The sequence below is a fragment of the Colossoma macropomum genome, unplaced genomic scaffold, assembly GCF_904425465.1.
Source record: "Colossoma macropomum unplaced genomic scaffold, Colossoma_macropomum, whole genome shotgun sequence".
NCBI lineage: Eukaryota > Metazoa > Chordata > Actinopteri > Characiformes > Serrasalmidae > Colossoma > Colossoma macropomum.
The window spans coordinates 9,947,064-9,970,345 of record NW_023494790.1 but is presented as its reverse complement, the minus strand read 5'-3'; the positions used below and the strand labels follow the sequence as shown (position 1 = coordinate 9,970,345).

The following is a 23,282-nucleotide window of genomic DNA, read 5'->3' as shown; positions in this document are numbered from 1 at the left end:
ATGACACAAATATAAAGGCATGACATTTCATTTTACCCCCTCTTCCAGTGTGAAGACTGGGGGATTCATTTGTGCACTGACATTCTGGTGGGATGAAGCCATACTCTAAAAAACTGAGGTGTCAAAAAGTGTTCTTTGGAGTAATGCCATAGGAAAACAACATTCATTTCTTTAAAGAACAACTTTAGTAAATGAGACGTGAGTATACAGAACCTTTTCTCGAGTTTAACCTTCTGGGGTCCAAGGGCATATTTTGCCTATCCTCTTAAATTCACCTTCAACCCCTTAAACTTAAAGTATATTATGTACTAAGGCTTATTATTCAGTAACTACAGGGACTTCAGTGCAAAGTGGTTGAGCTATTCTTAGGTTATAAAAGTGTGTAATAAAACTTTGGGCCTGTCGGCGGGCCCTGGCCATTTAAGGGGTTAAAGGTGCTTGCACATAACATGATACCCATATGTTTCATATCATATCTCTTATCTTTATCGCTACTTTCCAAAACCGCTGCAGCGACTTCAGAGGCTGTAAAGTCTTTGCACAGCAATTAAGATGTGTCTCCAATGTGGACTGAATAAAGAATGAAGGGTTCCTGAAGTGATGTTTAAGATCCTTAGTGGTTTCCTGAGTGTCCATTGGTCAGTTTGGCACAAAATGTAGATGGACACATGAATCCACCAATTGCAGGCAGTGAGCAAGATTACATGCATCTCAACCTCTCTTTTTAAACTCATAACTGCGGATATGAATCATGTATGATTTCATGATGAGATGAATCGGAAAGGGTGACTCTATAGATTCAGGAAATGTTTGAAACATATTTTTGTGCTGTATTATTACATCATCTAAACCGCTTATCCTTTTGGGTCGCGGTGAGAAAAATATATAGAAACATTGAATTTGATGCACTGGCGAGTTAACAGACCCTAGTGAGTTAAAGAACCCCCACAAAAATGTAAACGTTCTACATCAATTAAAGCTTTTTCATCTCTTAAAAATGAAGGTGCCAAAAAGGCGCGATACCATGGATGAACCACTTTTGGTTCCCTAAAGAACCTTTCAATGGATGGTCGAGGGAAAAAACTTCTTTTGATGTAAAGATTCTGAAGAACCCTAATGTTGATATAGAACCTTTACCTTATGTGAAGGTTCCTGAAACCTTTAAGGGTTCATCACACCAACATGCCTTTTTTAAAACATGGTTCTTCAGTGGTACGTCTCAAATAACACAGAAGAATGGAAAATGAAGAGTGTAGAACCATACTTCCAAGTCAAGAACCATTTAGGAACCTTTATTTTGATAAGCATACCTTAACCATAGTTTCATGTAAAGGGGTAAAAAAGAGAAAAATCTAGCCAATAACCCCCACACGGTCTGGTTGCTAGACGAGACCATCACCATAGCAACAGCTTGGAATGTACGAGCACCAGGGATTCTTTAGTCTTGCTATTTTCCCAGGTAGATAAATTGAGCTCTGCCACCCTTGCTCCCCCCCCTTCTCTTTCCTTGCTTTTTTCCTCCCTGACTCTCTCTCTCTCTTTATTCACACCCACCTCTCACCCCATTCCGTCTCTGCCCCCCCTCCAGTCTTGCTCATTTGAATGCATATATAGCATCTCCCCCAGGAGTTTGCTTGGATTACATTGCTCTGGATATCATAAAGGAGATGTTTCTGTGGCGAGGCTCGGGCCGGTGTGTGCATTCCCATTTGTCATAATTCTCAAAGCTGTTCAAATACACAAGCCTCTTCCAGAATATGACAGCTGCAGAAGGAAGCTTTTGCATTCTGGTCAAATCCAGATCTGTAAATACAAACTGGTGCAAATCTTCACTGAAGCGAGCAGAGTGCACTTCACAAAGTCTGAATTATGAAGAATTTTCCTTAATGTTTTTCCCCTGTGTGATGAACATCAGCCTACGGAGATATTGCTGCTCTACAAGTATGTCTTTTGCCCTCAACCGCAGTAATTCTGGCTTGATATCTTTGAGGTCTTTTCAAAGGTTCTAGGGTTAATCTGGAGGCTGACCTTCTTCTAGCTTTGTCGAGGGAATCACAGGAGCTGCTTAAGCTCCAGGAAACATTGCTAAATTATAAACTCCCACGAACCAAATGCGGCTTAGGAAGTTAGTCATTTTACGTTTTTTTTCTATGATCTTTTGTTTGTTTGTTGTCTGTTTTATATTTGCATAGTGCATAATTTCTGTGTTGCTCCACTTAATAAGAATGATTTTTGCCTGCAGAAGCAGGAGAATCACAGGGAGAAGATAAGTGATAGTCATTAAGAATGGCTGGCGCTGGACTCAATCCAGTTTGAGTAGGCTTAATGAAGACGTTTTTAATGAAGAGACATCCTTCTTGCATGAAGCAGGCCTTCTCCGGTTTTGGAATTCAGATATTATCAGAGCTCTTTTTTACTGATATATTTTGACAGATAAGACAGTGATAGATAATGATCATTCTTTTGAAATATGACCGAAACATCAATGACTCAGCCACTCTGCATGATTTGTGACATTATCTGCACTTATTTGCGTCATACCTAGATGTTATGACAACAGTCATACCGTAGGAAGATTTTCAACCCACTTTTCGAAATTCTAATATGACAGAAGGCTACCATATGCAAATAAGCCTTCTAACCAATCACCATGTTTTAACTGTGTGCTGTGAGCATCCTCACCAATCATAGTTCCAGGGAAATGCCTTTGAGGATGTTTAGATGAATCAAGGTACAACAATGGTAACTTATTTTGGTCAATGGTAATTTATTTTGGTCAAAATAATACGTCAATCAAGAAATAGTACAATCACAATATGTAGCAACAGAGTCACAGGACCAGTATTTGGTCCATACTGTGCAAACTGAGAGCATATAATCTAAGTCTCATCTTGCTTGCAGTTTAAATGATGTGAAGCTTTGTGGGCTGTGAGGCCCTGTTTAATATAATGACTTCATTCTCTGCTTCCCTATATGACTCGCGGGTTGGTTGTAATGTTCAATTAGACAGAACAGAACTCAACCATTGTTGGCTTTACCCCTAAAGCACAGCGCGTTCAGGTGCCTGTACTCATTGTAGCCTTGTGTGTGTATGTTTGTGCTGTCGTTTACTGCTGGCCTGTTATCTCTGTGGAGTTCTGGATATTGCTTACCAGCTACAAAATTCATACTCCTCAGCATCAACCTCTGCTTCTAATGAATAATGTCCTCCTGGATCTATATCTAACCTGAGTCTCTCTCCATCTCCCTCTCCCTCTCTCTCTCTCTCTCTCTCTCTCTCTCTCTCTCCCTCTCTCTCTCTCTGCAGGTGGTAAAGCACCACTTTAAGCGCGGAATCCGTCTGGAAGCGTGCCACACCTGTACAATCCGTTCAGCAGACTAATCTGAACAGAACGAGGGAAAAGAGACATAAGAAAAGAGGGAAAAGAGGAAAACGAGAGTGGATTGGTCCCACTTTCTTCAGTCTGCTGACAGAAGAGACAGAGTGAGAGAGCAGTGGAGCCAGAGAAGCGATGTGACAGCCGGTCTATTCCAGCAGAAAGCCAGCTATGATGGACATCAGGATCAGCAGGCACTAAATCTCCACTCTATCAAGGTACAGTCATGCACCATAGAAAAGTCATGAGAATGGTTATGGGAAGCGAATATGAGTTAGATTTTTTTTTTTTACTTTAGCATGTTTTTTGCCATAGCTTAGTGACCAACTACAGCAGTTCCTCATGCACAGACACATGCAGACTTTCACACACAGAGACTTAAACAGGGAACTTGAAGTGATGTGAAAGATGCATCAATTAGCACTTCTGCAGACTGTGAAAGAACTTTCACCAGCTCAGCACTGCAAAGATTCATTTCTGCTCGAGTTGAAACATTTGCAGTGCACGTTAAACCATTCAGATAATTACAAACATGACACCTTGGACTGTTAGCTGTTGATATGCACAGTACATGGCTACAGTCGATGGTGTAATGCATTACATGTTATGTTCTGAAGTAATTTCAGCCTCAAGCGCTCTGCCCACATGGTTGCACAGACTGTCTGTTGTGTATTATATGCTAAGATGGCCACAGCTTTCATGATGTTGTCAGTTTCACACTCCACACTTCTGTGTGTACATACGTCCCTGTGCTGGTTTTTAACAGGTTTACAGGAAACAAACTTCTCTCAAGTTAAGTGCTCGCTGTTCACCAGTAGTATGCTGTTTCCACCTCTGCACAGTGACAGCAATGAAGTCAAGGTTGTGAAGTTCATGGCATCTCATTTTTAGTTTTACTATCTAGGTTTCCGCCGTCACACAATGCTACCCAGCTGGGAGGGTAAAAGGTGAAGGCTGGCGCGTGCTTCTCCCAAGAGTACATGAAGCAAAACCACATCTTTTGAAAGCCACTAAAGCATCAGCATTGGACAGCATTGCGGTGAAGTAGAAGGCTAACTGCCAGTTGCACACCTGCATTGACTAGCATTGCGGTGAGTGAGGGGGTGGAGGCAGAGCCATCATACCCACTCAGAGAGAGACCATTTATCCTGTCTTGGTCTCAAGCCTCAGATGGCTGTGGCACTGAAGGGGAATCAAACAAGTTTGAATATTATTTGATTTCCAGTGATGCTACCCGACAATAGACAGTTAGACAGAGTTCCATGTGGGTCTGTTTTTGTTGTAGCCCTGTTTTGATGATTGCCAACCCCAAGATGTGATGCACAAACAAGGTTCTGTGGTTTGTTGTTTTGCAGGTCAGGCTTATCCCCCTTCCTGTCAAGGTATGTGGTTCTTGGCCACATTTTGAGTGCCAGAACTACCAGACTTTTTGGTAGGGCTGAACAATAACACTGAATTTTTCTTCAGTTTAATTTTGGATAATACCACCCTGCTGAAAACATCCACAGAAACCATTAAGTGTTTATGTTGGTGGTTTTGTAATGTGGTTTGGCTTTTTAAAGGGTTCATATCACAGTGTAAATATCTTAATAGTTTAACAGGTGACCAGTAGCTGATTTTCAATGCATCTGATGGTTTCCTAATGGGATCTGAAGGAAATCAGTGGTCTGGAAAGTAAAATCATTGGGTTTTAATCCTAATGGTTTCTAATGATCCGTTTTCAGGAGGGCAGGGCTAGTATCCTGTTGCCAGTACTGATACTGATACTTTTAGAAGTCTTTTGTGTTAATTCTAAAGCAAATTTCTGATTTATAAAGTGAAAAAAGAGGAAGTGGTAACTTTACTATTACCTGTTTCAGGACTTTTCTATGTGCAGATTGATTCTTGAAAGAAAACATCAAGGTTGAATGTATTGATACTTGGTATTGATCCACCCGTATCTAATTACTGGCCATAACCAGAAGTCTGGCTTACAGGACCAAAGCCTTATTGACCCTTAGGGAGTGTGTACTGGTAGTATTTTTTTTACACAGCTGAGTTGGCCCCTTTGCTAGGTGTCTCTCTATGACCACTTTAAAAGCACCAAAGGCAGCATTACACAGGCCATTTGAATGGGCTCCCACAGGGATTCCAGGCTGCTTGTCACAGCAATCCCCTACATCAATTAAAGCCAGTCAGGCAGAAACACACCTTACTGTCTGTTTGATTTGTTTTCTTGTTTGTTTATTAATTTATATTTCTGTCACCCCATGGTTCCTGCCAGGGCTTGTTGCCTTCTGTGAATTGTGCATTTATTCATGCTGGCTTTTAGTTTGTGACTCACTCTCTGGCTCTCCGTTAGAGATATTGAGGTGGTTTTGCTCAGGGCTTCTAAGGGTTTTTAAATAAAGCTATTGTTCTAGTTATTGCTCCTCTTATAATGCATGGCTCTTTGGTGAAAGAGGATGTAGGACACTGAGGATGCAGCCCAGAACAAAACATTGTTTTGGGATGGAGGTGTGAGCTTGTTATTGTCAACACTGTTACTTTTATGATGCTGTATTATTAGGAAAAGAGTGTGCTGAGGATGAAGCTTGGTGGAAATATTTTAGTCCTTTAAATATACAATATGTGGGTGTGTAAGGTTGAGGTTGGAAGGGACCTGTGTGTGTGTGTGTGTGTGTGTAAATGTCTGTTTGGACGTTTTCCCTAGAGAGAAAAAAGAGGATCCACAGTGCTGAAAAAAGACCAATGTCTGTGTGTCTGTCAATCTGTCTGACATTCTAGCACAGCTACAAAGAAAAAAGTGAGCTTCAGTTATTTCTTAGGTAGTGAAAGAGGTGTGTGTGTGTGTGTGTGTGTGTGTGTGTGTGTGTGTGTGTGTTTGTGATTTTCCTGTCAGAGTGAAACAGGAAGACCGGCAACTCAGGAAAGGAAGCTGCCTCTATCAAACACCAGATGGAGGACAGCATGTGCTTACACTGCAGAAAAAACACACACACACACACATTTATGTGACCCAAATTGCTCACTCCAAAATTCTAAGCAGAATGAAACAGTGATATGGACTATGTGATGAAAACACTGAAGCAAGAGGCAAGGTGCCCCTCCCCCTCTCGACTTATCATTTCCTTGCCTATAAAAGTGTTCTTTCATAAGAGCTGTTAACAAGTTGGACCAGCTTCACAGAATATTGGCAAAAATCCAATTTAACCTAATGAGAAATTGTAGGGCCGAACTCAGTTTTGTCAAAATGCCTACATTTAGTGCGCAGTATTAATTCATTGTTAAAAGTCACACTCCTTATCATATAGAACTGTGCCCTTCATTTTTGTTATCTCCAGTCAAATAAACATTAAATCGCTGTTGTCGGAATGAATCTTTATATCTCCATTTTTGGCATTTTTCAGTTTTTGGCATAATTTGAAAATGTCTGTTGCCCTTTACATTGTGGGTGAAGTTTATGACGAATGGACCAAAAGAAACGGCCCAAAATTATTTTAAAAAGTCTGTTTCCATTCACTTTCATTAAAAGTAAAGTGTGTTTTTTTCCTTCTTCTGTAAAGTTTCCATTTTATAGTTACAAGGTTTTGCTCTGACAGCAGGGAAATACAAATTTTTCATTTTCAGCAGATAGTTCTAAGCAGATCTGATTTAATATAATGCACTTCCATGAGAAAGGGGGGAGGTCAAAGAGAAATAAGTTTCCAAAACTGGAGTTCAAATGGGTGAAAATGGGACTCCAAAGAACCGTATAAGGCCTGCTAAACCACCAACATTGTAAACAGCACTTAAAGCCTTCATCTTTGAGAGAGAGGAGAAAATCAAGCTCCACTCTTGCTTCAGACCTGGAAAAATCCACAGGTGTTTCTGTCCGTCCTTCCACTGTGAGAAAACAACTCAGTGTTATGGGTCTGAAAGGATGTGTAGCTGTCAAGAAGCTGTTACTGAGAAAAGGAAATGAATAAGGAATAATATCTCCAAATGTAATAAAGAAGCTGCTGATGTTTTCAGAATGATAGACTGACCACCTCTAGACCTTAACATCACTGAATGTGCTTGAAGGAAGCAATGTAAGAAATGTAAGAAGCAGAAAACAGAACCAACTTCTAAGACTGAACTTTAAACAAAACGGATTGAAGCTTCTGTGTATGTTTCTGTTCAATATATATTTTTATGATTCTTTCAGATGCTGAATAAAAAACCTTATGCCTGTTTTGACTGTTAATTAAATAAATGAAGGGTAGGTTTGACTTTTTCACAGTACTGTGTGTTGGTTTTTAATGATATAATTGAGGTAACATTAGCATGGTTGCAAATTCCCAGTGGTCTTTTCCAGTCTGCCTAGTTTGGTTGCAGTAATATATTCCAGCTCTGTAGTATAGCATTTTAACCTGGAAACTCACAGTTATGTAGCTCTAAACAAAGATCGCTACAATTTCTCATTACAGTAGATATAATTTTATCCAACGTTCTGTAAAGCTTGTCTAATCTTGTATTGTTAGCTATGAAAGAATGCATATTGGTGTGAACATTGGAAAGGTCAGTTAAAGTGACCATTCCGCCTCTTCAGATAAGTCATGGACAAATGTAGTACAGCATGTGTAATTGAATGAGTGAAAGTGATGATTGAGATGAGGGAGTGTTCCCTGCTGCCTCCTTCATTCTGCACTTGCTTTTTACTCAGTTCAGCTCAAATCAGACCAATCAGTGATGTGATAGCTCTCCACGGGTAACCAGCATGGATTTCATGTCACGTTAATGAAATGCCAGCACGCTTACACACACACACACTCACACACGCGCACACACACACACACACACATACACAGGCACATTATAACCATCGTGGCTGCAGCACTAGCTGTGTCTCCTGGTCCATGTCGCAGCCTTGAGCATTTCATTATCTCACATCTCTCCTCAGATTTTCCTCTGGTTGCGTTGTGATAGAAAGCCTTAGACAGACATGATTTTATGCCAGTCAATAGCCTGCATTTCTCCCACCAGACCAAAATTGATATTCGACACAAAAAAAAAGGAACAAACCTGAAGGTCAGTTTCAAGAAGCACTCCAGTACTACTGGAGATCTACTAGATTATAGCTCGGTTCTTGAAAGAAACATTGAAATTGACCTATAATTATTTCTATAATGCTATAATCTATTTACTACTGCTCTATTAATTGACTAATATAACCTTCTTCAGTTCCTCTCCTTTTAAATATTCTCTGGCAAGTTTCTTCTTCTTTTTGTATTTGTTATTATTTTTACCCAGTTTGCTTAACTGTCCAGATTTTCCTTCTACCTAGTAATAGTGGGCCGTATACTGGTTCATCAGGATTATTGAAATTATCATTGGTCATCGAGTTTTGTTACGACCATTCCTCCGCAATGCCACGAATACATGCAGAAATCACAACGTATAAACAGTGCATACTAACATTAGCCCATTGGTTCTGCTGTTAAGTCTATTGCATTTGAGTCAGTTTGTTTTTGAGCTAATGGACATAAAGGAATGGGCAGTCTTTTGGGGTTAGACCAGGGGTCATTGACACGCATCTCCGGAGCTGCATACGGCTCTTTTGCTACCCTGTTGCGGAAGAATAGATTTTTAGGTAAAAATAAAATAATCCCCCTTTACAGTAAACTGAAGCTCTGCTGATTGTCATAACACGCAGTTCTAACACAGTTTTAACAATAAATGGTCAATTTAACATTAACAAATTAACAAATGGTCTAACTGCTCATTCACACTTTAACCCTGAAGATTGGCACACAGACTGCTGGTCACTATAGATTGACAACAATCTCACCTAACGAAAATCCAAGGAGAAAGATTTAAGACGAACATCAATAATTTGGAGATGAATGGACTTATTTGCGTTTTTAAGCACTCAGCTGGTTTCCTGATATGTTTAATCTGCAACAAGAAACTGTCAAACACTAAAAAGTCGTGAGGCTGAAGTCAGCTTCTCGTTTTGCCAGTTTCTCATTTGAATTGTCCCGTTCCACCTTAAATGGTGCAGCAGTCACATTCTGGCGCCTCAGGCACCATTTAAGGTGGAACGGGAACATTCAATCAAGAAGCTGGCGAATGAGAAGCTGAATTCTGCCAAAAGTCGAACATTGAAAGACACTATTCTTTCATTTACAAGAAACTATTCTATTTTTGAGGAAAAGTTTTCTGCCGGAGATGCGAGAAAAGCGGCTATATCTGAGGAAAAGCTTGAAGCAGAGCAAAGTAAGTCTGCGTCTTCGTTTATATTATATTTTTAGTCTGTACTAGTACATTAGCACACGCTGAGACATATTTAAAGGCAAGATGGTAAAATGGACTTAAAATGTGGCTCCCAAGGTGGTTTGATTTTTGTTAACAGGACAAAATGGCTCTTCTTAACATTTGGGTTGCCGACCCCTGCCTTAGACTAATATGGACACCAGAAGCCACCTGGCTTAGTCAGCTGCATCAAACGAAGCTGTGGTCTGAGGGCCTTGTGCACGAAACAAGCTGTGGACCAGCTGGTACTGTGTATATTACACTGGTAATATACTGGTACTGGCACTGTGTATATTACACTGGTAATATACTGGTACTGGTACTGTGTATCTTACAGCCACTCTGAATGGCTGTAATATTTTCCAATTTCCAGCAGTGTCTGATGGTCAGAGTCGTAGGTATATGGGACACACGTATGAGACAAATGACTTGAGAAATTCTACAAAGCTGAAGTTGGCTTCTTATTTGAAATTCCTGTTTCACCTTAAATGGTGCAGCAGTTACATGCAGCCACTTGTACAGGTGCCAGAGTCTAATTACTGCTCCATTTAAGGTGGAACAGAAAAATTTGAATAAAAAGCTGCCAAATAAGGGACTTGCAGTCTCCAGATGATAGGGTAAATACTTTGATGGTTGCACCATTCTGAAGCTTGCAATTTCCTCTTTAATGGAGCAGCAAATAGTGTTGAATGGCTGTGCATATCATATGAATGTTATAGAGCATTATAAAGCTTTGTAATGCTCTATTTTGTCCACATTCAATGTTAACTCTTTTCAGCCCTATGATGAATATCAGTTATTACACACATGCAGACACATAGTGTAGCATAAATATCCCTAATTGTCCTGAATACAGAGGTGGAACTCAAACCAAGTAGCTAAAATACAAAGTAAAAGCATACTTGAAGTATATTATATTTCAGGTATGTCAAAACAAGCCTAGCACAGGTGTCTTTTAGTTGATATGACTGTCACAGCAATGTGTTATCTGGGTGTCGCTTCTGGCCTTAAGGGCAGATCATGTGCTCTGTGAGTGTGTGTGTACAGGGTGTAGCACTTTCTCTCTCAGAAGAGATGGGATTTTGAAGAGGCTTTTCAGCACCATGGTGTTTGCACACACACACACACACACACACACACACACACACATACACACACACTTGGACACAAACTTGTCTGCTCAAATTGAGGGTCAGTACAGTACGGTACACAGAAGACTCATACAGTGACCCACTTCTGTAACATTCATGTAATCCTATTCAAAACATGCTCATTCTAATATGTTCATATTACCATGTACATATGAACAATGCATGATGCAACTTAAAAGGCCCTCTAATATGCTAAAAAAATGTTTTTTAAGAAAGAAAGAAATGCATGTGATATTAAGGAAACAAATTCTTTAAAGAAACAAAATTATCTGCTGGTGGGTTAATATAATTTGGCTCAACAAGATTACTTGTAAGAGCACAACATTTCTAGGAACGTGCTGATTCCCTTGATAAGATCGCGTGAAATAACTCAACATTTCTAAAAATATGCTTCCCCCCTTGATGATGTTGATAAGATGCTTAAGATAGAGAAAAAATTTAGCAACATGCTTTCCTTTGATAAGATTACTTGAAATAAACAAAAAAATATTGAAATATGCCGTTGTGATCTTACAGTGCTACACTGTCAGAAAAAAGGTGCTGTGCACATATTTTATTCATCAAGGTACAAACAATGTAAACATACCTTCAAAGGTACAACAGTGATTTTAAGATTTAATTCTGTAGAAAAGTACACTTTGGTACCATTTAACCATTTAAGCTAATGTTTTAAAACAGAACAATAAAATTAAAAGCCTGAACACAGACAGGGTTGTGTGGAGTCAATACAACATTAACAAATAAAATTGCAATAGATTTTGGAACAATTATGTTCCCTAACTAAAGGTGCTGAATAGATAAGAAGTACTTGCTGAGAGTGTATGTAAAAACATTTCTCACGAACAGTGTTATAAGATTTATTGCCTTTATTCCTATCTTGGATTACGTGTGTGTGCTGTGATAGAGACACAGTGGTAGAGTGTGTGTGTGTGTGTGTGTGTAAGCATGTTTGTGCACGTGTTAAGGTGTTGCAGTCCTCCAGGTGTCCTTCGTGACTCCTTCTCACATAATTACTAAATGTGTTTAGTGGACTAATTCTGAGGTTTGGAATGCTAAACACTTTTGCCCTTTTACAATGCAGCCAGATTACAGCCAAGGCCAAAGTCCACAGGCCAGTCTCCATTGACAGGCTTATGCAACGGTGCGTGAATGGCTTTATTCAGCCTGCTTGAACAATCAGTGCAGTTGCATGTCGCACCGCCATTGCTATTGTTTTCAGCCTGCATGTCTTTCCTCCCCCAGAGAGCAAAGTAATTAATTTAAGAAATTCCACTCTTCTGGAACACTGCAGCGTTTATTCGTGCTAATTTTACAGAATGATTGACACGTTCTAAATCTGAGTGTGTTAACTAACTTGTTGTTGGCATTTTGTTTGTTTATGTCCTTTATCAACCAGGCATGACAAGGGCTTGTTTACAACATTTCATTCACAACAACTACAGCAAAACAACAATGCACACACCACAACAAAACAGCAAGCACAATAAGGCCACAATGACAACAGAGGCTGTGGACTGGGTCAGCTGAACTATAAAAAACTGTTTTACACATTTTGTATTTGAGTGTATTTCCTGTTTTAGCAAACTTTGTGTTAAAATCAACAGAACATCTGTTGTTAATTACTTGGCACAGAACTATTTTAACACATTTTGTGATAAAAGTTAAATAAAATGTGTTGTCCTATAAAATATCTGAACACACTGATGAGACACTGTAGTTAAGGATAGATGTTTTTAACACATCTGTTTTTAGGAGTGTAGTGCTCTAACTCTTCGCAGATTTTGATTAATTTGTAGGAGGCTGTGAAACTAGGATGTTTTAGAATGATAAACAGAGCTTGTAGATGATTCCTTAATGATTTAGAAAGCTGTGAAAGAAACAGTGATACTACAACACAATAATTGTGCATTGGAAAAGTGGTGATCAAATCTGGACGCAGATAACTTCAAAAACTACATCTACATAAAGAATTAAAGTATATTATTTATCAGTTAATAACTGGTGTCTAGGTTCATTTCAGTGTACACTGTATAGGTTATTCTTACAGAAAATGACAGCGATCATTGATATAATAGTAATACCAGACTCTTGAGCACTGGTACTTGACCAAAAAATGGATAAAGGATTGAGACTCTACTCCTCACACTGTCAAACTGATTTCATTTTCAGTACTATGACATTCAAACAAGCATCAATATACTGGGCCACGTCTGTAGTTAGCTGAACTTTTCAGAAGTACTGCTGATGGTGAGAATATTAATGATCATGCACAGAAAACCAAAGAAATCAGATTTGCACAATTTTCCACTCACCCTAGAAGTAGTCATGTTTGGTGTCCAAATTGTGTTTATTTGTTTAAGTTCTCGATTGTTGTTGTTTCTATTAAAATATGTCTTCCTTTTGAAACAACAGAAATGAACACAATGTAGTCCCTACGCCTGCTTGACAGGCATGCATGCAAACTGGAGTCGAATTTAACTACACAGTGAAGTTTTGTTCATTTTTAGAGCTCATAGTAGGTCATACTGTGTCCTAAATCACATCAACAAGTCTAAGTGACTTTAATGAAGACCTGGATGTGGACTGAGCAGGATGAGAAACGTTTTTGGATTTCTACTGTTTGTTAGCAACTTAGTCTCATAGCTCCAGTTTAAAACTAAATAAGTAAAATGTCTTGGCTGATTGATCAGGGTAAGTGGAAAATTGTGTCCATTTTTTATTCCTAAAGTCTAAAGACCTAATCTGTCTGCAGAAAACATGGAGTTTTCTTTTCCACCCATGGAAAAGTGAGCAGACAAACAGGAAAGTGTGACATCACAGATATAGACTTCCACTTATAGGTGACAGAAAAGTCCCAAAACACACACATACTGCACACACACTCTCATTCACTCACTCATTTGTACAGCTGTAAACCTGCTGGAGCTGTAAATGAGCTTTCTGCTCCAACATGAAGAAGTCATGTTGACAGAGTGTACTGTACACTCTCTGTGTTCTCTGTTTCACCATTTTTATATTTAATGCGCACACATACACACACATACACACATACACACACACACACACACACACATACAACTTGACTGATATGCTGCAGCTTGATTGTGTATTCTGGTGAAGTGTGGATTACTGATTCTATCAGAGCTGCCACAGAGGTTTCAATGCTCACTCGCTCACTCCCTCGCGCTCTCTCTCGTACTCCCTCTCTCTCCATCATTCTCTCCCTTCCTCCCTCTCAGCTTTCTGCCTGAATCAAGTGCCTGTTCTCTACAGAACACTCAGCCCCTCACTCCTTCTTTCTCTTTCCTTCTTCTTCCTCCCTCCCGCTATTCATCTCTCCCTCCCTGCCTGTCTGTCTCGCTGAATTGTACAACCGCTTCTTTCTAGTCTCGATCCTAGCCGTGCTGAATTATGTAAGGATACAGACAGGGTGCAGGTTCACTGTGGGACTGAGTGAAGTGGATCTGATTTGTGATATTCACCAAAAATACCAGACAAAAACCTCTGTCTGACAGCCGTTCCTGCCTTTTCACACTGTGTGCTTATTTAATGTGCTGGGAAATGTTGACCGATTTGCATTTGAAGCATCCTGCCCTCCCTGCAAAATCAAAGGGCTGATTCCAGTTCAGGCACAACATGTCTGGACCAGGGCTGCCCACAGGTCAGCTAACTGACTATGGTTCTGTCTGTGGACTAGTTTTATTTTATAACATTGATTCATGTATTTATTTATTTGTTTGAAGAGTTTAATTCCAAAATGCTGTACATCCATATCTATCAACTTTGTATATAAAACATTATGGGAAAATACATTATAATTTTTTCTAATACAAGTGATAACAATCATAATATAGCACTGATATTTCTTGTGTGTGTAAATCCCCGGTATACCATGAAAAAAAGATAATTCGTCTATAATGCATTTTGGAACAAAGCCCTTTATTCATTCCCCAGTCATTTACTGTATTTTTACAAGGACACAACTGTAATTCATGTTTACCGGATAGTAGTGGGTGATATATCGGTTTATTCGTTGTACTGATTTAAATTCTTTTTAAGGTATTTGTTGTTACTGTTGTACCAGTATGCAGATAAATGCAGATAGTCCAACGTACACGCTGATTCCCTCATCCTCGTGTAATGAGTTACACCCTGAGATACGTTTGTTCAGTTTGTTGATAAAGGAGTCAACATCAGATTGTAATAAGTTAATAGTTAAGTGGGGGAAAAGAGAGTGGTAGGAAAAGCCAGTCTCTTGGGGTTAGCTGGTAGCCATTAGCCTAGCATGGAGACTAGCCTGCTTTCCATGTGCAGCACTCCTCGCTCAAATAGCTGTTTCAAGCAACACCACAGTCTTGGCCTAAGAGTGACTCTGTTACATTAACTGCTGCACCATTTAGGGTGGAATGGGAAAATTTGAACAAGAGGTCGGTGAATAAGACGCTGTCTTCAGCCTCACAACATTTTTGCCAGTCAGCTCAGAGTAGCCGCTTTGGCTTTACATACACTCGCCTTTGTCTCTTTGGGTTTAGAAAGCAATGTTGACGTCTGTTTATAGATTGTTCATTTCTGTTTTTTACTTTTTTACTTTGCCCAATAAAAATATTTTAGATTTGACTTCAGTTGTTAAATATGGTTCTTATTAAAAGTGAAGGAATGTCCAGAATAATACACAACACAGTATATCGTTAATTTACATAAATACACTATACCATGGTAGATACCAAAACTCTCAGTAATCTTAATTATACTGTGATAATTTTCTGCCCATGTCGCCCACTACTATTACAGAATCATACTGTAAATATGTAACACCATAGTCTACTGTAGATATTTAAATTTAGAGTCATCTACTGGCAGCAGAGCTTCCAGCCATATTCAATAAATGAACAACCTTACCTTACTGCTAATGAAAGCTGCATGGAAACACTGCAAGTCATTTCATTTGCAGCTATTTACAGCATTTAGAAGTCAACAGTATGATCATACTAATAATTACAACAGCATTAAACTGTTTAACAAACACAACGTATACTGTTCACTGTCAGGTAAAGGGTACTGTAAATGTCCATTTTTGTTCATCAAGGCATAAACAATGTAAATGTAGCCTCACAGGTACAAATTCAGTCTAATTCTGTACCTTAAATAAGTTTTAAAGAAAAAGACTGAAGGCAAAAGAGGGTGTTTATAGTCAATGTAACTTAAAAAAATAACTGCAACAGAATATGGTACAGTTATGTTTCCAAAGTCAAGGTACTGAAGATGTACCTTAGTGATGTGAGGGGTATCACCAAACAAGACATTATAGGAATTACATGCATTTATGTCTGTTTTTAAGACTGCAAACTTGACAGTAACTCAACATCTGTTTAATGTGATGCTGCAGGATGAGTTAACTTAAACATGGTTAGATTAACAACACATGTAAAATGCATTCAAATGTTTTTGGGGTGAAAATAACATGTTATAACAACAACAAAAATAACTTGTGGAAGGAACAGTAAATTAAGTAATAAAGCTAATTAACAGAAGCTAACAAAACTGCAAGTGATGCTGGGAAACTACAATATTCAAAGACAGGCTGCTCAACCTCTTTCACAAGAAGCTTGATTTCCAGAATGCACCATTTTTATAGCAGTTTGCTCTATTTATGGAAAACATACTATCAGTACATTTCTGCAGGATTTTCTCTGTAAATTTACAGATATTTTAATGATTGCATATTGAGATTTCTGCCATGTTACTAGTGACTCTGCATATAAGTTTAAACATCGTCCAATTTACTGAACATGAATTCAGACTTTTAGTTGAAATCTGGCCTTTCGATCAACAAAGGATACACTTAGCCCTCTGGATGATACTATTGCCTGGAAATTGCACTTCTTTCTAATCCTTCATCCTATTCAACCACTTTATACATCTCTTTCGGCTCCCTTATTCTCATCCTCTGCTTTCCTTCTTCTCTGTCCCCACTCCATCTCCACCCTGTGGGTAATATTTCCCACCCCGGCCACACAGTGAGAGCAGTGAGGCTGTCCAGAAACGCTCGCTTTTGGGAATCTGATCTCATTTCCAGTAAAGTGAAAGCTTATTCCTCTGATGCCATCTGAACCCAAGCACAGGGGGAATGAGAGAGTGCCATCATGGAAAATAACCTGCACTGCTTTTGTGTGTGAACTTCAGCTGGTTTCTGGTGCAATCAAACACAGCCGGACAGTTAAGAAAGATTCACCCAAACGACTGTGGAAACTGAAAGCAGTCTGTTCTTTTTTCAGCCAAATGGAAATAAGTGCATCTTCTGACTGCTCGAGAGGTGGAATTTAAATCTTACAAAAGCTGACAAGAAAATGATCACAGTCTTTTACTACTCCATTATCATTTTCCCACCTTCAGTAATGACAGTTGTCAAATCATGTTTGAATGCGCCAAAGTGTTTGATGACAGACTCTGAGCTCTGCTGATGCCCACCTGTGCATTAAAACTATTTCCCTTCATTTTAAAGAGTGCAGTTGGGCGGGCAACATTGGTAGGATGAAGCTGATGCTCACACATTGATCTGTCTAACTGATGTAGGGTCAGCATTAATGTATGTATTGATTGTTTACAATTGCAGTTGTCCAGGAAGTCTACAACTAGCATCAATTACATTAAGTTTAGAGGCCAATTTTAGATGGCGAAATGGTGAATGAGTCTATTTTTAGTGCATAATTCGCAGTGCAGCAGTAAGATGGATTGCACTGGTGGTGCATGATGGATTATCATATACTGAAGTCACAGGAGCTGAAACCCAGTTTTTTCTGTATTTAGACCATGTGAGGTAAAGAATATGCTGTAAGCTGCTGTTCTTTAGTAGCCCTGCATGTGGTATGTAAGCAAGCAAGGAGTTTACTGAAACAACTGCTGCGCTTTTGCAAAAATTTGTATTTGTGTGTGTGTGTGCGTGTAGGTGTGTGTGTCTGTGTGTCTGCAGATTAGGGCAGATTTAGTACTGTGGACTTTTTATGTACAACCACCAGTCATATCAGCTTTATATAAAGCTTCCAAAAAGTTCCTAAATGGTTTTTGGCTTGGTTGTGCAGTTCTAGGAAAGCCTGCGATTGGTATAGACCCTTTTATATGAAGGTTCTTCAAACTCGCTCATTCACAAAAATGGTTCTCCACTGAAATGCTCATTAGGGAACCAAACATTTTCTTCTGTGACATCCAATGAACACTTAAATTTAAAAAATGTGCCTATTTTTTAAATGTGCGTATTTTTTAAATGAACCATTTTTGAAAAACTTTGAAAAAGTCAGTGGTCGTGATAGGAACCAGACAAGCATTTAATGCCTATAAAAGCTACCTCGCAAAAAGTTATTACATGAAATGGGTAGGAGTATGTTGCTTGATGCTTAAGCAGTTTTTCTCACAGGATTTTGTGAGACTATGGTGGGTGGACCTTGTTTGGACCCTCTAGACGTTCCGGGTGCAGAATATTCAAAAATGCTCATGATCTGAAAATCAAGGACATAAACATTATGCTTAAAACAGTAATGGTAACTTCAGCTTGATTAGTTAAAATTACAAATAGCTTCAATGTTACTTGAAGAGCCAACTTGCTCCTCAGAGGCTCAAAATAGTTATCTTGTCAGAGCATGTGCATGGCATAATCTTGTATGTTTGCCTCTGCGCTGGCTGCAACAAAGATCTTAACAAAAAATCACGTTTCAGAACTCACTGAAATATCACAGTAGCTCTGGTTAGAGCATGCAGTCATATTTTGAAGGATGAAAATTGGCTGCTGGATGTGTTAGCAGCATTGATGTCAACTTTTCCGACTCAGAAACAAGCTAAAACTCTGCAAATTCAACAGTGCACTGTCTTGTGTTTGGACTAGTGAATTACTGCAGTGGACACAGTAAAGTTAATGTCAAACGGTGTTGTGTCCTTAAAATGCCTCATGTCTTGGGTGCAGCAAGGTGACAAAACAGTCCAGTGTGTGTGTGTGAACATGTGCATGTACAGTGGGTGAAGGGAGGGGGGCTGACTGGTAGTGAGAGATGCTTTGCTGAAGCAACAGAGCAAAACACATTGTTTTGTGTCATTATCAGAAGTGTAATGATATTTTAGGTTCATTATGAAACTGTGGCAGGGCAAATTACACTATGGTGGTCCTCCACAGGCTTGGTAATTAATGGGAAACGTCGCTTTAGACATTGCTTTAAGATAGTTTTGAGAAAAGCTTCTGGCCTAAAACATTTTTAAAGTGCATTAATGGCAGAGTGGTACACGAAGGGCATTAAAAGGCAAAGTAGTATCCAAATAAATTATTTTGTTTATATTCCACTATTTTACCATTATCAACTTACGTATATTATCTAAGAAGACGTGTGTAGGTTTTATTTGCTTTTCAATAGCTAATAAAATGGCTATATTTGTGTTAGATATCTTGACCCCTGGTTCCTATCAACACAACTCTGAGTTGGTAAGTTTGTCTACACTCTCAGAAAAAGACGTATGAAACAGTCACTGGGGCAGCTCCCCTCTTGTCACTGAGGTGGTATCCTCACAGGTTAATCTCTGTACTTTTAGTCAGGGAACATAACTGTACCATATCTGTACCAACTGTACCAGTTCATTGAAATTATATTTTCTAAGTTGTGTTGACTCCACACACCCCGTCTTTTAAATCTAACCAATTGGTTAGACTTAGTATACAAACCTTATCAAGCACCTAGAATCAATAAAAGATTCAATGCTTCATTTCCCCTGTAGTGTAACTGAAAAAGACCTCCTCTACCTCTCAACACACACACACATACACACACAGTCACACAGCTGAGATCATTGCTTGCGTGCTGTCAGCAAGTGCAAGCCACACATTTCAGTAAATATTTGCTCACTAATTACAGCTCAGGTAAATGCAGCAGCACGGAAAGCTCTATCATTGCCTGACTGACGTTTAAAAGCACCTCAGACTGATAATTGCTGTGGCTTTGCTTGTTTTAGTGATTACTTGCCTCTCTGTAATTTTCCTGCTTGTATCATTTCTGACAGGTGAGTACAACTTGATAGATTAAATTACACCATGCTCTCGTGGTCTAGACCACATTCAGAACAATGTGGAGTGCGTAAACCAAAAAATACAGCATTGTGCAAAAGTCAGAGACCACCTTTCATTCATTTAATCTCAAGTCAGAACAGCCAGTTAAAAGCATTCTGATGACGTGACAATCGCGCTGCCACCACTTTGATTGCCAACTTCCAAGTTCATTCAGCAATGCTGTGGCTGTTTCTAATGAGATAACATAAGTCATAACCGATCCAGCAAAGGCAGTAAAACACAACGAAACATAACGAAAACTATAATGTAAATGGCTGAAACTTCCCACTGCATTATTATTTTCATGTCCCAAACCGCATACCAGCACACTAAATAGTATGCAAAAATAGTGCATATACCATTAGAAGTGCACTCATTAATGTAGTAAATGTTGGGAGGTGGCAGCTCCAGTGGCTGATTATGGCTTGGCTGTGCTGCTCATTAGCTGCTCAGTAACAGATAAACATCTCCAAGCAAACATTTGAGGTATTTGTTGATTAAGGATCATTTAACTTTTGAAATTCATTCTACCTTTAAGGCACATCAGAGTAACTGCAGCGCCATTTAGGGTGGAATCAAAAATTCAAAAATTCAAATTCAAAATTCAAATTCAAAGAAGCTGGAGAATAAGAAGCTGACTTGAGTTTGATATATATGCATAAATGTAAGAGCCTTAGCAACTTTGGAAGCCACTTTTATTAGTTTTTTTATAAAATATCAAGCACTAGAATGTTCTGAGCTTTGGAAATTTGCAGGTTATACGGATCCAGTCCACCAATCTAGCTAATCTTCTCATAGCATTTTTTCTGGAGACTGCATCTAAAATGTCTACATGTCTTTACCTCTTTTTAGTGGTCATTCTGGTCTGTTCTGCTTGGTTTTTTATCCACCTGCAGGGTTGTAAATGCAGCAACAGTGATAAGACAAGCTGTATCAGAGCACAGTCAGAATCACAGCGTGCCTACCAAAATGGCGATGTGGTCTTCATAATGACGTATGGAATACTATGAATAAGTACAAGTTATTCATTTTTTTCAGCATTAGGGAAAAAACATGTATTTAACAGAAAATTTAGTGTCCAGACTTTGCCTTTCATACATCTTCCATTCATTTCTGGAGACTTGCTTTCCTAAATATTATGAACATATATATATATATATATATATATATATATATATATTGTGTAGTGTGCTTTGTGTTGTGTTCCCTGTGGCTAAGAAATAAATGAATTGGTAATAGCTTAATATCCTAAACACAGTTTCTGACTGCTGACCACAGTACATCGATTGAACTGAATATTGAGTATTAAATTTATAGAATCGTTCTGTTGTCCACACTGGCACAATGTTAAAAACCTTGTAGAGCTCTACATCAACCTGTTGTTATTTGCTCAACAACCTGTTTTGTTTCATTCTTCATTTTTGCTGTCATAGGATGTTGACTCACCTTTTCCCTTTGTTCCGGCAGCACCAGGTGTACACTGTTAGGGCAATGAGACAAATATTTACACCGAAAATATTGACCTAGATAAAATTTGGGGACCAAAACTCGGTCATGTGTGCTTAAAGGTGTTTTCATCACACTTCAGCTGTCCTAACTTCACTGCTTTCTCGACACTTCTTAGAAGAGCAATCATCAGTCATAAAGTGCCCTTACATTGCTTGCTTCTTCATCTTTTGTCTGCATGTATGACCCAGTACATTAGCACTGCTGATTTCTTGAACAAGAACCATGATGAGATGACAAATAGGTTGTATGTACCCCTCAAGGTCAGTTCAAGCCCAGAGAACCTGTCTGAATAATGTAGAAAGCTAGCAAGCACTACGGTAGGCTGTAGTCACACACTGCTCCTGCACAGCTGGCCGATATGTGCTGTTCCTGTCTTGTCACAGCAGCACCTGTTATGATCAGGGCACCAATTACACAGGTGTGGAAAACACTTTTTGCAATATGATTCGAAATTGATTTGTACAGTTGTGTGATTGTAATTAAACGAAGCATGCTGTGTATTTTAACACTGATCCTGTTCATTTACATGAATAGAACACAAATTCACAAACACAAATGATCACTTTTATTTCACAGATTATTATGCATTTATTTTAATAGCTGTTACTGTCGTTATTATTATGATAAAATACTATATGCCTGAATAACTACACACTTAAAAATTATGGTTCTTCAAGGGTTCTGTAGTAAAGAAAATGGTTCTATATAGCACCAAGAAGGGTTCTTCGATAAGTGTTCATCGTACTATATAGAACCATTTTCTTTACTAAAGAACCCTTGAAGAACCCTTTTTTCAAATCTGAGACTAAAAAAAAGTTTAATTAAAAAAAAAAATTCAACTTTTTTTTATAAAGCTGTCTTAAAATGACAAAACTGCCGATGGATCTGATGAATCACACTGTCGCCATTAGAGTCAACACACCAGTGTACAGTGATGCATGGGCTTTTTTGTTCATTGATTGCGAGAAAATCTGATGTGATGGGAATCAATGGCATTTAAATGGCAAACATTTTTTAAATCTATACAGCAGAATTATGAAAAATTACAATAGAGTAGCTGTCAGTCTGTAAACTCCATCTTGTATTGGGCAAAGCTGTCTTTTTATGTCCATACATTTTGACATGAGGGCACTAAGACCACTGAACTAGGCATGATGATGGTGACACAAACTATGAAGAGAGGTTTAATTAGACTTGCAAAGCAAATATATTTCCATACATTTTTCAAAATATCTGTCATGTTTTGATACATTTCCATATATGTTTGACATATATGTAAATATTAAAACTTGACATTATTACATAAGTGCCTATGTTTCAGTATACCGAAATACATGTGCACATATTGGCAGATACTAAAACATTAAAAAATAAATATATTTAGCATATATAGTTTTTAAACATCACACATATTGCACATATATTTGTGGCAGTGTGCTGAAACACTCATTGAGGTCAAAGTGCTTTCTATTTGCATTAGTTTTGACTGTAGTGAGGACAGGTGAAAAATGTTTTAGCTCTAAAGTACTAGCTAATGTACCAATATACAGAAAGCAAGTACTCCAGTCTGAAAAAGATTAAATGCTTTTAGCAAATACTAAAGTAGGATGATATTGTTTTGTAAACCCACAGTAGCCGAGGAAATGACTGCAGACTAAAAATGAACACTGGTATCCATATCAACAGAAAGCAGTCACGGTTGGTGTGAAACAGAATGTGTCGCTTTTAATTAAGGCTCAGAGCAGAAAAAGATTATGTGTTGTTGGCAAAACCACAATCTTTAAGTAACAACAATAACAGCAGAAAACAAAACGTTGTGTTTGCGTTAGTAGCTCAGAACAAGTCCTAACAACAGCGTTAAATTTGAACTGCGTGTATATGTGTGTGTGTGTGTGTGTGTGTGTGTGT

General features: G+C 38.6%; 1 protein-coding gene across 1 annotated transcript in view; it reads left to right on the top strand.

The window, feature by feature from the left end:
* ptprea (protein tyrosine phosphatase receptor type Ea) overlaps positions 1-23,282 on the top strand; it is a 121,821-nt gene that overhangs the window by 52,850 nt on the left and 45,689 nt on the right. Inside the window, exon 2 of the mRNA XM_036572076.1 lies at positions 3,308-3,595. The gene's annotated coding sequence lies outside the window, so the exon portion shown is untranslated. The remainder of the gene's footprint in view (positions 1-3,307; positions 3,596-23,282) is intronic.